We start from the raw sequence: 15336 nt of genomic DNA, 5'->3' as shown, positions 1-15336 counted from the left end.
TCTCTTGTGGGGATGGGCTGCAATGAAATTGCCTGCAGGTACGCTAACCACGAATGCGTAGATTGAATATAGCTGACGACTAGCTATATATCGAGAGAGTACGTGTTATGCCACCGACATAGAACGTGATTGCCGCCTTAGGCTGGCAATTTTGTGAGGACGAATAGGACGAGCATGCATCATGATTGTGCTTGTGCATAAATATGCTTCCCTCACCTTGTTCTAATACTAAGTAACTTGTGATCAATGTGATGTAACTATCTTCCCTGTGTGAAGCTAGACAAAATGCCTTGTCCCATGCTGCTTGAATAGCTATGCTTGTAGGTAGTGTGTGATTAGTTTTGTCTTGTATGTTTGCTTCCAAAGGAAATAGATGACAAGTTATTAATTGGCAAAAACTCACCCCTTCGAAAACTGAATTGCTAAATGTAAGTAAAACTTGTTTTGTAGAGCTATCCACCTACTCCGTAAAAAGGGAAATAAAAGATAACAGTGCCTTACCACCATGTTTTGCCTGATATGTGTAGTGGTGTTGTTGTAGGTGACTGCTTATTATGTACGAGCTTTGTGCTTAATAATAGTCGCTTAAGCTAATCGGATTGAGTGTTTCGAAATGCTCGCTTAAGACCATGATGTAGGCGTGGGTGCTCGTTATCTTGGTAGTGTCGTAGTTGTCACCCTTTTGCCCTCGGTAAGCATATGAGTGTGGAAGAGCGCTATCCTGGAGCAGCGTCCAAGTTTTGATAATCTCAGGGTTGTCGTCTACAATTAAGTTCTCTCTTAGGAACCCGAGCCTGTACACGTGGTCGCTAGCCTTGAACGTTGTGCTACGAAGACTTTATCTATGCCTTTGCTTGACCTTAGGCCCAAGCTTAGTTCCCTTGAATGCTTGCTTGTTTCGTGGTTGTCCCGCTCCTGTGTGGGAGGACCCTGCTCAAAAAAAATCCTTGTTAGATCTTATTGCTCCTTCGTTTACAAATGATCTGGTGCAACGCTAATCGCTATCTATCCTAGCTTTGGAACCTTTTCCTCACAGATCATGTCATTGCTTTATCAACTCAATCCCTAGTTAGTGCAATGGCTCTATCCCTCGAATCTCGTGTATTTTGTCTCCAACTCCTTCAAGTCTCTGGATGTTTATCAGTCTTGATCTCCTGTTGCTGCTCGACAGGACCAAATCTCATGTTAATCTTTATCTGGTAATCACTTTGGTGGACATAAGGCGTATATGGAATTTAAGCAAGAGTCTCCTGCTTAGTTGCCTTCAGCAATTAGGCTATGTTCTTTTGCGCTGTGTTTTGATCTTCTGCTCGCCTCCTTGTTGATTCCTAACCTTATGACTATCCTTGTTTGCTATCCCTCTTTTGCACAATGCTTGTTCTTACAATCTAATTGGTGCCACTAGAAGTTTCACTTTGGTTGTATGTTCAGTAATGGTGCCACGATTAGCGATCTACGGTGCCGCGACGGAACCTAGGGCCTCCTTGTGGGCGGCCGACGCATGGTTGTGCTGCTGGGTGCACGCTGGTATCGAGGTTTCTAGTCATGATCCATTGCCAAACTGTACCGATGTGTTATTTCCACGTGAGCTCTTCCTTGGTTATCTCTCCATATCTTATCGAAGATCCATATATCAGACCGAAAGTAGTAGAGCTTCCTTTTGAAGTCACAAAAAGGATACCCTTGAAGAACTGGTCACTGACATAAACATTAACAGACTACAAGAGGTGGTAGACAAGTGACTCCACTTGGTTGACCCAGTATTGACGTCCGTCACCTAGTGAACAACTTATGTCATCATTGTTGGATCAGAAAGGCACACAACACTTAATGTTGGACAAGTGGTTAGTCAGATAAGAAGCGAACGTCACAGTATGATTATGACCTGGCTATCCAAGTCTTGATTATTATGTGCATGCTGATCGCACAGTCGAGATCAACAATCTCTAGTGTGACCCCTTGTCTGCTGACTTCGATGGCGACCGTCTGTTTGTGCCTCGATTGCAATTCTTGTTGTGGTCAAGAGTAAGAAAATTGGAACTTTGAGTGTTGAGAGACAACTGATTAGTTACTAATCGGAAGCTTAACCTCCAGCTAGGTGACAACTTTTGCTAATTATGAAGGCTATGTCTCGCAGAGCAATGTAAGCAACGAAACAACAAGTCAATTGGAAATGCAACTACTGCCTTGTTTTCCAAAACCTGTGCTATCAAGTCAATTCCATCTTGGACAATTACACAGATAGTACAAGACATTGTATCGGCTATGTAGGAGCTAGCGAAAGCATGTCCCTAGTTTCAGTCAGCATCTTTGTGCCCCAAGGTGCCACTAACACAAGTGTTCGGACTCTATTGGATGAAGTGCCGAAGGATATATAGGAATGGTTCCTTATCTCTATAGGACAGTCCCTTCATGAAGAGGATGCTTTGTGTCCTAAAAACATAGTCACGAGTCCAATGCTTGTGCATCATCAAGTTAGTGTCTAACTCAAACGAATTAGGTTGTTTCCTGAGGACCACATATGGAAAACCTTAGTCTATATCCTCAGAGAAAAGAGTTGTTGCTGCTATACAAAGAGATCGAGAGTATAGAACACACACCACAACGTGTGAAGCAAAGAAAGAGAAGCACGAGAAATCTGTCCAGATTTTAGAGTACCAAAACCGAACATCTTCAAGCCAACGATTAGTGACCCGAACATTATTGGAATGACCTCAAACTTTGGTGACCTCATTCCTCACTTAGGATAAGTCAATTCCTTAAGTTGTTCGAGTATTGGTTGAGTAAAACATCGGATTTAAGAGATATCTTGTCGGCTCGCTTTGCTGCCATTTCAGAACAGAGCAGTTTTGGTAGATGAATTGTTTGGATGGTCAAACGGTGTCCGGTTGAGTTGAATTTTGGTGAGTAGTTAGAAGACCCATGGATCTACATGCCCACCAAAATTTGTGCATATTGGAGCAGTAGATTGTGAGATATGAATAGAAAACAAAAGGGTACAGAATCTGCAATTTCGCTGTGACTGCGATCATCCTTTGCATTAGACGGATGTGTTTGTAATTTATGCCAAGAAATTACAACTTATAGGTGTATTGCTGTTAGACAACCCTCCATAACCTTGAGAAGATTAATTGCACCCCTATGTGCCTTGCTTTTACCCTCTTAGATCAGCAATGCGTGAGCAGTCAAGGTGTTCTAGAAGTCAAATTGTGCCCTTACAATTCGAAAGTAATTGGAAAGGTGTCAAACCATAGATTTTTGGAGTATGTTTTTTTTGAGATATTGATTGGCCTAAGAATGGAAGCCTCGATGTCAAATATAGTTTAAGAAAGCTGGTTTTGTTACGATGCAAGTAAACCCAGCTTGCTGTGCAACTGCACCACGAAGGCAAATTTTACTTAACCTGCTTGGTAGTGAACTAGTCCCTAGTTTTGTGATTACTTGCAACTTATATTGTCCTCCAAGCCTCGCTAACATCCTTCTGCGTCAATGGTTCTCCAATGCTGATATGCCTTTGGTACCTTATATGTGTTTCTACCCAATAGGTTGCCTCAGATTCAACCTAGATTACTGTTGCAACTTGGATCCAAAGGCTCCCTAAGGAATGATCATCGGGAACGTTGAGCTGACTGAGTCAGCTATTACATTTACCACTCACTCAACAGACTCAGATAACACAGTGTTGTTACCAGAAAGAGCACTGCACACATGGAACATTATGTAGCTTTCCATCAGTTGACATATGAGTGATTGCACCGCTTCAACCAACTTGGATATTGGTTAACTAGCTTCTCATACCCTCAAAGGATGTTTACCCTAGTCTATGATCACATCCTTTACGAGAAGTTGTGCTCAAGCCACTTGAGTAGAGAACTGCTTTTCAGACCTTAGGAGCCAATATAACCCCGTTGTAAGGAATATACGTCAACCGACTGCGATCTAGTGCAAAGTCCATCTGTCTATGTTATATCCACTAGGGAAGTAGATGTTACAAGTATTTAGTCTACGCTTGTATCACTCTTCGTACATCGTGGACGAAGTACGCAGGACAGTGCTATCTTGGATTCCTTCCAATGTAACGATGCTTTATGGACGCCAACGAAGGAAATTCTTCAGACAATAGCTTATGACGAAGAGCAAGTATCAGAAAGTGTCGTGACCAAATTAGCCTCTCTGATACTCCAAAGTTAAGTAGCCTAATGCTATCACTGATGTTGGGAACTAGGATGACAAGTTTCTCTTCCCTTAAAAGTCTTTCGCACCAAATCTCGGGACACGATTCCTTTAAGGGGGGAGGGCTGTAACACCCCTGGTGTTTGCCTTACATTGGTGCATCTGCATTGCATCACATAAGCACATTCATATCATTACCACATGTGCATCATTCTATGTTTCCATGTTGCAACACGGTGTTCTTTACTGCTCATGTATGTTTGTACCTTCTGTGGTGTCTGTGTGTTATGCCTAGTACCCTAGAGGGGTTGTACATGTCCCATGTACTAGGGTCCAGTGTTTCAACGGATTGTTTCGCTTGTTTCGAGTTAACATTCCATGTGTTGCAAATGCATGTTTAAATTGATTTGAGAAGCTAGAGCAATTGCATCACATGCAAATGAATGTGGTGACCCACCAAAACACCCTAGCTACATTTATAATGTCATTAGGAACAATGTTCATAAAGGTCATTAGTCCAAATTAGGTTTCTAAGCCCTAGTTGACTCATGTTGACCCTAGAACTAGTTTTGTTTGACTATTTAAAAAGTGCAGCTTGGAGTGTTTGCATGGAGGAGCACCCTTAAGAAAAGTTGTAGTAAACTTGCTAAGGAACAAAAGTTGTTTTATGGTCATCTCATGAAAATGATCAGAACACCCTCAAAAGTGGCCCACATGGCAGAATTGGGGCTGTTTTAGACTTAGCAAATTTTGCTAAGTGTTAAGCTGTTTTACAGTTTCGGGGTTCATACTTTGGAACAATGTAACTCTCAATCTAGGTCGATCCTAGCTCTAACTCATGTTGACAAAGTTGTAGTTCCCATGTAGCTCTACATCTTGTATTACTGAAATTGTGGCAAAGGACGAACATATTTGGAGTTATGGATCGTTGAAAATGGAGTTTCAGTCGGAGAAACGTGGACGTTGATTCAGACGCAAGCCAGCTCGGTGGCCGACCGGCCACAGACCGGCGACGCCGCGTGGATGCGCCGTGGCGCCCGTACGTCGTCGCTGGCCCCTCCGGTCAGGGCTCGACATCCATAAAGACCGCCCCGACGCCCTCAGTTCGCTGCCCTCTCCAATCTCTCCCTCTCCCTTCCCCTTCCCTCTCCTGCTTCCAGGAGACGGCACCATGCCGCCGCCATGAACGCCGTGCTTGCCAGACTCCCTCCTCTATGCCGCCAAGCGAAGCTCTGCCGCCAGCGCTGCTGCCCCTCGGCCTCCCCATGTCCAGCTCCGCGCTCGTGCCGTACAACGCCACTACCGCGTCGCCTCGCCACTGCCATAGCCGGCCACCGCCAAGGCATGTCGCCCATGCACGTGGCTGGACCTTCCTAGGACAATGCCGGCCAAGCCGAGGCCACCGGCGAGTGCGCGCGGGCCTCCCGGTGCTCCGCCGCCGCTCCACCATCGCCGACGAGCCCCCTACGACCGTCACCGACGAGCCACAGTGCCTCCTCTGCTTCCTAATCCCGTCAAGGACTGTTTACTAGAATTCGACTGAAAGTCAGGGGCCTAACTGCAATGTCATTGACTCAAGTGAATAGTGCTTCCGAGGACCTATTTGTTGTAAATCGGGTAGAACTTTAAAACTTCATAGTAAATCATAGGAAATTCGTAAAATAGCAAATGAGGACTTTTTGGAATCCTTGTGAAGTTTTCTATGCAGTAGATCTATAATCTTTCATGTTTTAGTTTAAAATTTTAGCTGTGAAAATGGATTTATGCATCTAGGTTTTCAATTCTAGTTGTATTTGTCTTTTTCATAACTGCAGTTGTACGGCTCCAAATGAAGTGAAATTTTTGTGGCATGCTACTCATGTGATGTTTGATGTGTGGTAAAAATTTCAGGATTTTAGGCTTGATCAATTTAGAGATATGAAAAATAACAAATGACATATGCTGCTTTGCTTCTATTCTGGACAGTTCTGCATGTATGCATTGTTTGGCTCAGTTAAGTTATGAATCATGCCTTGTTGATAATAAATGAGTTGTAGTAATTTTCATAAGATTTTCAAAAAGCTAAAGAGCACAATTTTTGGTTAAGTATGTGTTTAGCTATAGTTGTTTAAAGTACTGTGGCAGTTTCTGCCCAAACCCAGACAGGGTTGCTTTGTGTGCCATGTGTGACCTTGTTAGTAGCAGAATTAGTTCTAGATGTTTATAGCAAAGTTGTTCAAAATTTGTTAAGCTTTCCAAAAATTCCAGAACCATATTTATTGGACATGTGGAACTCAACTTATAGCTGTTTAAAGTAGCATATTCAGTTTCTGTTCATGTTTTGGATATAGATGTCTTCCTTGGTTTAATTGACCTTGTTAACTATGAAATCATATTAAGATGATAATAAGAAAGTTGTAGGTAACTTTATAAGCTTTCCATAAAGTTAAGAATCATGTTTGTCGGAGGTCTAGAACTCCATTTATGCTTCTCTAAAGTTCCTATAAGTTTTCTGTCCATAGCTGTGCCTCTGCTGTTTAGGCTGCTAGTGCAAGTGTTACATGTGCAACTAGTTTCATGGTGTAAATGATGTTTACTGTAGTTTTGGTAAATACAAAAGTCGTAGATGATTATCTTATCTTGCTTGTGTTAAATTTTCATGATCCTAGGTCTGATAGTTTAGGAGTTGCATGCTTAATAAGTCTACTGTCAGATTTTGATTACATTCTACGCAGACTTAAAATATTAGCATGTTTGGTCATGATAACTTGGGAATCATGCTGAGATGATTAAAGATGAAATGTGGATAATTTCCTAAGCTTTCCAGAATGTCTTGTTTTATATCATTTGGATTTATAAAACTCCAGATATGATTGATTTATGAAGCTATTGTTTGCAAGTCCAGAAATTGGCATATTCCGGTTATAGTTGTTGCTTCACCTTGACTTGCTTTGCATGTTGCTAGGTGTGGTTCACGTCCTTGGTAATTAAGTTAAATACACCTGAGATCTTGTGAGACTTATGTGCCATGTATAATATTCTTTGTTATCTTAGCATGATAGATTGTGTGATGTTAAGTTAAGCATCGCAAAGTACTTAAGTGTGTTTAGTGTAAACGATGCTTGTCTTGCTTGCTATTTGTGATGCGTCTCATGGTACTATTCTTCATATTCATGCACTTGCATCTTGCATCTCATCTAGGTACGCTAGATGCACCACGTGAAGGACGAGATGTTGGAGCCAAACCCGAAGATGGTGTTGGTGGATCCCTCCCAAGGATGGAAGGACCCTGGAGTGCATGCCTAGAGTGGAGACGTCGTCAAGACGGAGCAAGCTAACTTGACTGATTCGTGTCGGATCCCAGGCAAGCCCCAGAGCATATTAAGCCTCCTAATTTCTGAAATGCAGTTACAGTATTATTGTTACATATATATATTGTTGCATTAAGTTTAGGTGTTGAATGCAAACAATTGCTGCATTGGTTACCCAATCCTTGTCCAGATATTGTTACCCTGAATCCTATGTAGCTCAGGCTCGAGTAGTGCTTAGCCCTGCTTAAACGCGGTAGAAGTCGGGTGATTTCCTGTCACCTGCGAGATATAGGAATATACATGTGGCACGGTTGGCTATATTTGCTATCGTGGAAAAGAACCAGTCCTAATTTGAAATGAAGACCGGACGGAGGCTTGCCGGTTTGCAGTGACTCTATCCGTGTCGCTTAAGGACTGATTCTTGGAGCCTTTCCTGTTCATGTTGAACGCATGCCTCTCTCTTAGTTGGCCAGGTCTGGAGACCGACCGCGAAGCCGAGTAGCTCAACTCAGGCCGGGAGTCAATAAGTATAAAGTACGCCTCGGAAGGGAGCCGTAGGCGTGAGTCCAAGGGCAGGTGATTTAAAAGTCCTGATCGTCCTGGCAGAAGGGTAATCCCTGAGAGCGCTGGCGCTGATCGAACCCGCGAATTTGGTTCCTGAGTTGTACCAAAGGTAACCCACGGCTACCCTTGCTAAGTATGCCAGGGTGAGAGTTAGGAATACCCCCTCAGCTGAGTTGTAATTCGATTCGAATCGCCGTCTCTCCCGGTTAGTGAGAACTTGACGGGCTTATCTCCAATGTAGATACACTAAATAACATAATGGTTCGGAAATGATGATATGATGATGACAGCCTTATTATACCTGCTATGGTTAATATTGTTTGCTCCTAATAAGTGAGTGCTCTAGTACAGGTGCTAATCTAGTGGACAGGTAAATGATGATAAGCTTGATGCTAAGTTTAAATTGGTTACTATAATCATAAGCTCTTTTATGCAACTGTGTCAAGCTAGCCCACCTAAAAGGCCTTGCATGATCCTTGGTGTCTTTTATTCTGGTTTCGACGGGTAAGTCTGGCTGAGTACCTTCTCGTACTCAGGGTTTATCCCACCATGTTGCAGGTGAAGTTCTCGGCCTGTTGAAGATGGTGGCTAACCGCCGATGGGCTCGGTGATTCTATAGTTACTTCTCATCTATATGCTTTTGTCGGATGATGTCACTTATGCTAGCAAGGTATTTGGAACATATATTAATGTAATCTTTTGAAAGCTATGTTGTTTTCACTAATCGGTTTTGAAACCCAAACTTGTACTATTATTTGTGAAACCATGTGTAATATTATTTTCCGCTGCAACCCTGTGTATGTGATGTGTATTTGCTTAGTCATGCGATCTTGGTTGTGATGTTGATTTACCGAGGTCTTTAGGGACACTCGGCGGACTACCGGGTTTATATGAGTGAAAGTATGTGGGTGTCAACATGTTAACGGGGACAGCCGTACTTGATCTTGTATAAATTGGGTGGTTCTGTTACAGTGGGAGGGTGCTGGTGTAAAACGGTAGAGTAGAGAAACAGTACCGTAGAGCTCGTAGTAAATGCTGACTTCGTCAGGGGTGTTCGGGCAATTTTTACCGCGCGAGCAGGCTTTCCCCTTCACGGGCCGTTGGCCATCTGGGCCGTGCCTCCGCGTGGGCCGCGCGCCTGGCTGCTGTCACGCGTGGGCGGGATGGCGAGTTGGGTCGGGCCGCGCGTCGTGGGCTGGCCAGGGAGGTTTCGTTTTCTCCATTTCATGGTATTAGAAATTGTTTATCTATTTAGGTTATGAACTGAACTTCAATAATTAGTAGTAAATTGCATGATTGTCCAAAAATAGTGAAACAAAGTTTGTTAGGTTCGCAAAAATATCAACTACCTGTTAGTACAGTTGGTTCCCCATTAGTGGTTAGGATGGTAGGCCCATAAAGCTTGAAGTAGAGGGCTTAGCGGTATATCGATCTTTAAGTGCAAGATTTGTTGTGGTAAACCGACGATAACTTTAGCTTTAAAATTGTTACCGTAGGTTCCTTAGGCATTTATATACTTGCTGTACTGATGATAATCATAGAACGAGTCGTTGGAGGACGTAGTTGTTATCCTTGCTTTATCATAAACTGACATTAGGAGTATGAATATCCGTAGTCATTGTAAGAATATAGGACACGGTCATACTTGTTAGTAGTACTGGTATATAACTTAGACTTTAGTAGGAAGACCTCGCTTAGTAATGTAATAGAGGTACTTTTGCATTGAGAATTTCTATTGCCATAGTGTAATCATTGCATCGTCATTTCATGTAGATCACGAATAGGTAGACTTCGTACCCATCGGTGATCCGGAGTACGACGAGGTGATCGAGGAGTACGAGGAGCTTGTCACGCAGGAAGGAGACCAGGAGCCTGTTGGTACTGACTTTGCTGACTCGGCACCTGCCCAAGGCAAGCCCCGGTGCATAACCCCTATTTTTAAATGATCACTGAATATATTTATATGATATGCATTTATGTTACAGGCATTTTATGGAAACTACATGCATAGATATATCCACCATGAGTCCTACTAGTGCAGGTCAAGTAGCTGCTATGCTCAGGATGTCGGTAGCATGAGTAACCTGCCGTTACTCGCAAATAGGTGATTACACTATGATATCATGATGAAATAATGGAAAGGAAAAATGGTGACCGGACAGGGATGTGGATTTGGTACTGGTGGGTTAGTCCTGCTTGTGCCTGGGGTACAAGCGGGGCGTGTGTCTTTGGGGCACCCAGCTGGGCACATTGATTCGCGAATCGCCGGGTTATCCGGTACGGCTTGTCTGCGGTTTAGCACCGTAGTAAGAACTGGAAGTGGAAAAGGAGAAGAAACAGTATTGATTGCTCAACTCTTGCTTGAAAGTAGCATAGGTGCTTATATAGATTGACTCGATAAAAACTTAATACGGCTGATAAGGATAATATATCAATAAGGACTCACTATTAGTGCTACTTTTGGCTAAAAGAAAACCAGCAACCATAAAGCCTAGCATATTCCTTGGAGTCAGGAAAGTATTTCCCACTATCGGATAAGTCTTGCGAGTACATTGTGTACTCAGGGTTTATTTACCCCTATTGCAGGTAATGCTTGAGGAGTACCTTGTGTGGAGGATTCTTCTGGTGAGCTCAGACGAAATCCTCATTACCTTATCGCTAGATGTTATCTTTTAATATTCCGCTGTTTATCATTCCGAACTCTGTATTTGGTATTGTAATAACGTACTTTTCAGAAACTCTAATGTATGAGATGGACTTGTGTTGTAACTCATTTTCATTATTGGATCCTTGGGGAAAAATGTGGATCTTTCGGGCTCTCCCTCTGGGTGTGTCCGACGGATACCGCTCACGGTAGTGGCTTTCGGGGTGCTTAGTGTCTGGTGGAAGATGAGCGCCTCCGTAAGTACGCTATTTCGGGTGGTTCTGCCACAGTTGGTACCAGAGCCAATAATGGTCACGAGTTCCTCACTCTTTTACAAAACTAAAAGTTTGACCAACAAAAGTTTTGCAAAAAATAGGATGCGATTAAGTTAAGTTATATAAGTATAAGCCCTAGCTATATGGTATACCTAGGATAGCAGCACTGGTTTTACCTAATCAGTTTTCTGCAGGTACACTGACTTACGTTGCGTAAGAAATCGCTTAGTATACGGAAAGTGAGTGTGCGATGTGCCAAACATGTTACGAACGCCGCTATATTCCGGCTTGAGTGAACGTATAGGTCGAAGCATGCATCATATAATAGCATCTTACTTGCACTAGGAATTCCCCTTCACGTATAATGAAAGTAGTAAATGGGTAGGACTAACTTAATGAATACTTTAATAAAATGTGTTGTCATCTCTTTAATCCCTAGATTCTAATCGGAAGGGTGTCCTAATGGATGGTTCGTCTCTCTTACAGATGAATCTGAGGTCCGGACGTGGGAGCACCAGTTCGGGAGCGGCCAACGAGGGCCATGGTGATAGTGCTCGGGCCTTTGAGCGTGACAACGAGGGAGCTCAAGAGGTTCCACCTTTGGTTCCTCATCCTTTCCCGCCGCCACCACCGCCTCCGCCGCTGTCCGCCGTGGAGGTCATGGTGGAGTTGTTAGCTGCTCATCGGGAGTCAGCCGCTGCTTGACAGGAGACTGCTCGTGCCTTGGAAGTTATGGCACAGGCCGTCACGGGTCTCGCCCGTGGAGGCCCCGGAGGCAATGGTGGGAATGGGGGTGGTACTCGCCGTCCTGAGGGACAGTCCTCTTACCAGGACTTCCTCAAGACCCACCCACCCATGTTCACGCCGTCGGATGATCCTTTGGAGGCGGAGCACTGGCTTCGCACACTGGAGCAGAAGTTTCGGCTGCTTGGAGTGGCCAACGAGCAGAAGGTGCACTTTGCGTCCCATCAGCTTTTGGGGTCCGCAGGTGCCTGGTGGGAGACCTTCTAGGCCGCAGAGCTGTCGGATCACCCGGCAACGTGGCAGGAGTTCTCCACCGCCTTCCGCGAGTTCTTCATACCTGCTAGTGTTATCCACCAGAAGGTGACCGAGTTCATGGAGCTACGTCAGGGGAGCAGGACGGTAATGGAGTATGTGACCCAGTTTAACCACTTGGCTTAGTATGCTGGTAGTCAGGTGGACATGGATGACAAGAAGAAGGATCGCTTCTTTCGCGGTCTCACTCCTGCTCTTCAGGAGAAACTATACCTAGGGAACTATTAGACCTTTGGGGCTCTGATGAACGCCGTCATTGCTCTTGAGGGTTTTCAGCGGGCATCTCAGGTGGATTGGAAGCGGAGGAGGGTGGCAGCAGGATCCTCCAGCCACCCTCATACTCAGAAGGTGCAAATTGTTAGGCAGGGGCCCTATCAACCATCCGACGGGCCTCCGTTCCGGTCACCCCAGCAGACATCACATACTTCTGCTACTCAGTACAAGGCACCTCAGCAATAGGTGCAGCCCCAGCAGACTCAGGGACAGCAGGTCCCACCTCGTCAGGGATTCGGGAACAAGCCTGGTGCTTGTTTCAAGTGTGGCAAGGAGGGCCACTATGCCAGGGAGTGTCCTCAGCAGCAGACAGCTCAGCCGTCTCAGCCGTCTACAAATTCCAGGCTGGTTAAGAGGACTTTCATCAAGAGGAAGGTGCCCAGCAGATCCGGTCAGGTGCACTTCACAGATGCTCAGCAGGTTGTGCAACAGGAGACAGTTATGGCTGGTATGTTTACCATCGAATCCCATCCAGCTTTGGTGTTGTTTGATTCTGGTGCATCGCATTCCTTTATGAGCATGGGGTTTGTAGAGCAGCACAATTTATCACTTGTGGCTATACCATATGCCTATAAGATCCGTACTATGGGTTCTCAGATGTTTATCAATACTCGTACGGATACAGTAAGTTTGGTATTAGCCACCCACACGTACCATCTATAGTTCATGATAATGCCTGGGCAAGGCATTGATGTTATTCTTGGGATGAACTGGTTGCGGGTGTATGGGGTAGTATTGGATATGAAGAGAAGAAGTGTAGAGCTACGGCTTCCGTCTTCTGAGGATAGGATGTCTCTCATCATACCCTCAGAACCGGTCTTACCTGTTGCTGCCCATGCTGAAGCCGTTCTTGATCTTACCTCCATTCCAGCAGTATGTGAGTTCCCAGATGTTTTCCCCGAGGATCTTCCTGGATTGCCACCGTACCGTGAGGTAGAATTCTCCATTGAGCTTGAGCCGGGTACTGCTCCTATCTCCAGACGTCTGTACCACATGGCCCCAAGAGAACTAGTAGAAATGAAGAAGCAATTGGAGGAGTTGATGGACAAGGGTTTCATCCGCCCAAGTTCTTCACCTTGGGGTTGCCCTGCAATTTTCGTGAAGAAGAAGGATGGTACTCTGCGGATGTGTGTGGATTACCGCCCTCTCAATGCGGTAACAGTTAAGAACAAGTATCCCTTGCCCTGCATAGATACTTTGTTTGATCAGTTAGCTGGTGCCATGGTGTTCTCGAAGATAGATCTCCGATCGGGCTACCATCAGATCAAGATCAGGCCATAGGATATACTAAGGACAGCTTTCTCTACTAGGTATGGGTTGTATGAGTACCTAGTGATGTCTTTCGGTCTCACCAATGCCCCGGCTTTCTTCATGTACCTAATGAACTCAGTTTTCATGCCAGAGCTGGATAAGTTTGTGGTAGTTTTCATTGATGACATCTTAATTTATTCCAAGAATGAGGAAGAGCATGCCTCTCACCTCCGGATAATACTAACTCGGCTAAGGGAGCACCAGCTGTATGCTAAGTTCAGCAAGTGCGAGTTTTGGTTAGATCGAGTGTAGTTTTTGGGACATGTGTTGACACCTGAAGGCGTTTCTGTAGATCCCAGCAAGGTGCAAGATGTATTAGATTGGAAGTCTCCTAGGTCTGTACACCAGATCCGTTAGTTCCTTGGGCTAGCTGGATACTATCGACGTTTCATCCCTAATTTCTCCAAGATAGCCCAGCCCATGACTAAGCTGCTCCAGAAAGAAGCTAAGTTTGTTTGGAGTCCAGCTTGTGAAGAAGCTTTTCAGTCCCTGAAGACTTTTCTGACCACTGCTCCTGTATTGGCTCAACCTGATATTGAGAGGCCCTTTGATGTTTACTGTGATGCCTCGAAGACGGGTTTGGGGTGTGTGATTATGCAAGAGGGGCGTGTGATAGCTTATGCTTCGCGCTAACTGAAGAAGCACGAGGTGAACTACCCTACCCATGATTTAGAGCTAGCTATTGTAGTTCACTCTCTGAAGATTTGGAGGCATTATTTGTTGGGCAGCAAAGTGCACATCTTCACTGACCACAAGAGCCTTAAGTATATTTTCACTCAGTCTGAGTTGAACATGAGATAGAGGAGGTGGTTAGAGTTGATCAAGGATTATGATTTGGAAGTCCACTATCATCCAGGAAAAGCCAATGTGGTGGCTGATGCTTTGAGTTGTAAGTCGCATCAGGTTGAGGAAATACCCTTGTCACTCCACCACACTGAGGTGCTAGCTCAGATTACATTAACCTTAGAATTACTGGAGCAAATTATTCAGGAATAGAAGGGAGATCACGAAGAGATTCCTCACATCAAGAAGTTGCTAGCAGAAGGGCATGGACCTCATTTTAGCATTGATGAGCAGGGAGTCGTAAGATACAAGGATAGACTGGTAGTTCCATCCAATGAAGAGCTAAAAAGGAAGATTTTGCAAGAAGGCCATCATTCCAAGCTGTCTATCCACCCTGGTAGCAACAAGATGTATCATGATCTGCGCAGGCTGTACTGGTGGTCATATATGAAGCAAGATATCACCCAGTTTGTTGTGGAATGTGACACTTGTGGCAGAGTCAAGGCAGATCATATGCGTACTCCGGGATATCTACAGCCCTTGCCCATTCCTGTTTGGAAATGGGAGGATATATCCCTGGATTTCATTGTGGGTTTACCCCGCACCTCCTCTGGTTTTGATTCTATTTGGGTCATCATGGACCATCTCACCAAGTCTGCCCACTTCCTTCTAGTGGACACTAGATACAATGCAAAGAAGTATGCGGAGTTATACTTTGATCGGATTGTGACCCTACATGGAGTTCCTCTCACCATCATCTCGGATAGAGGGTCAGTTTTCGTCTCTCGTTTCTGGGAGAAACTCTAGGAGTGTTTGGGTACTCGCCTTCTCAGGAGCTCGGCATACCACCCATAGATAGACGGTCAAACTAAGAGGGTGAACCAGGTGCTCGAGGATATGCTGCGGGCTTGTACAATCTCTTTTCCTAAGAAGTGGGATTAGTGTTTGAAGCTGGCCGAATTTTCTT

Source organism: Miscanthus floridulus, chromosome 5 (assembly GCF_019320115.1).
Source record: "Miscanthus floridulus cultivar M001 chromosome 5, ASM1932011v1, whole genome shotgun sequence".
NCBI lineage: Eukaryota > Viridiplantae > Streptophyta > Magnoliopsida > Poales > Poaceae > Miscanthus > Miscanthus floridulus.
This window is presented reverse-complemented; position numbering follows the sequence as displayed.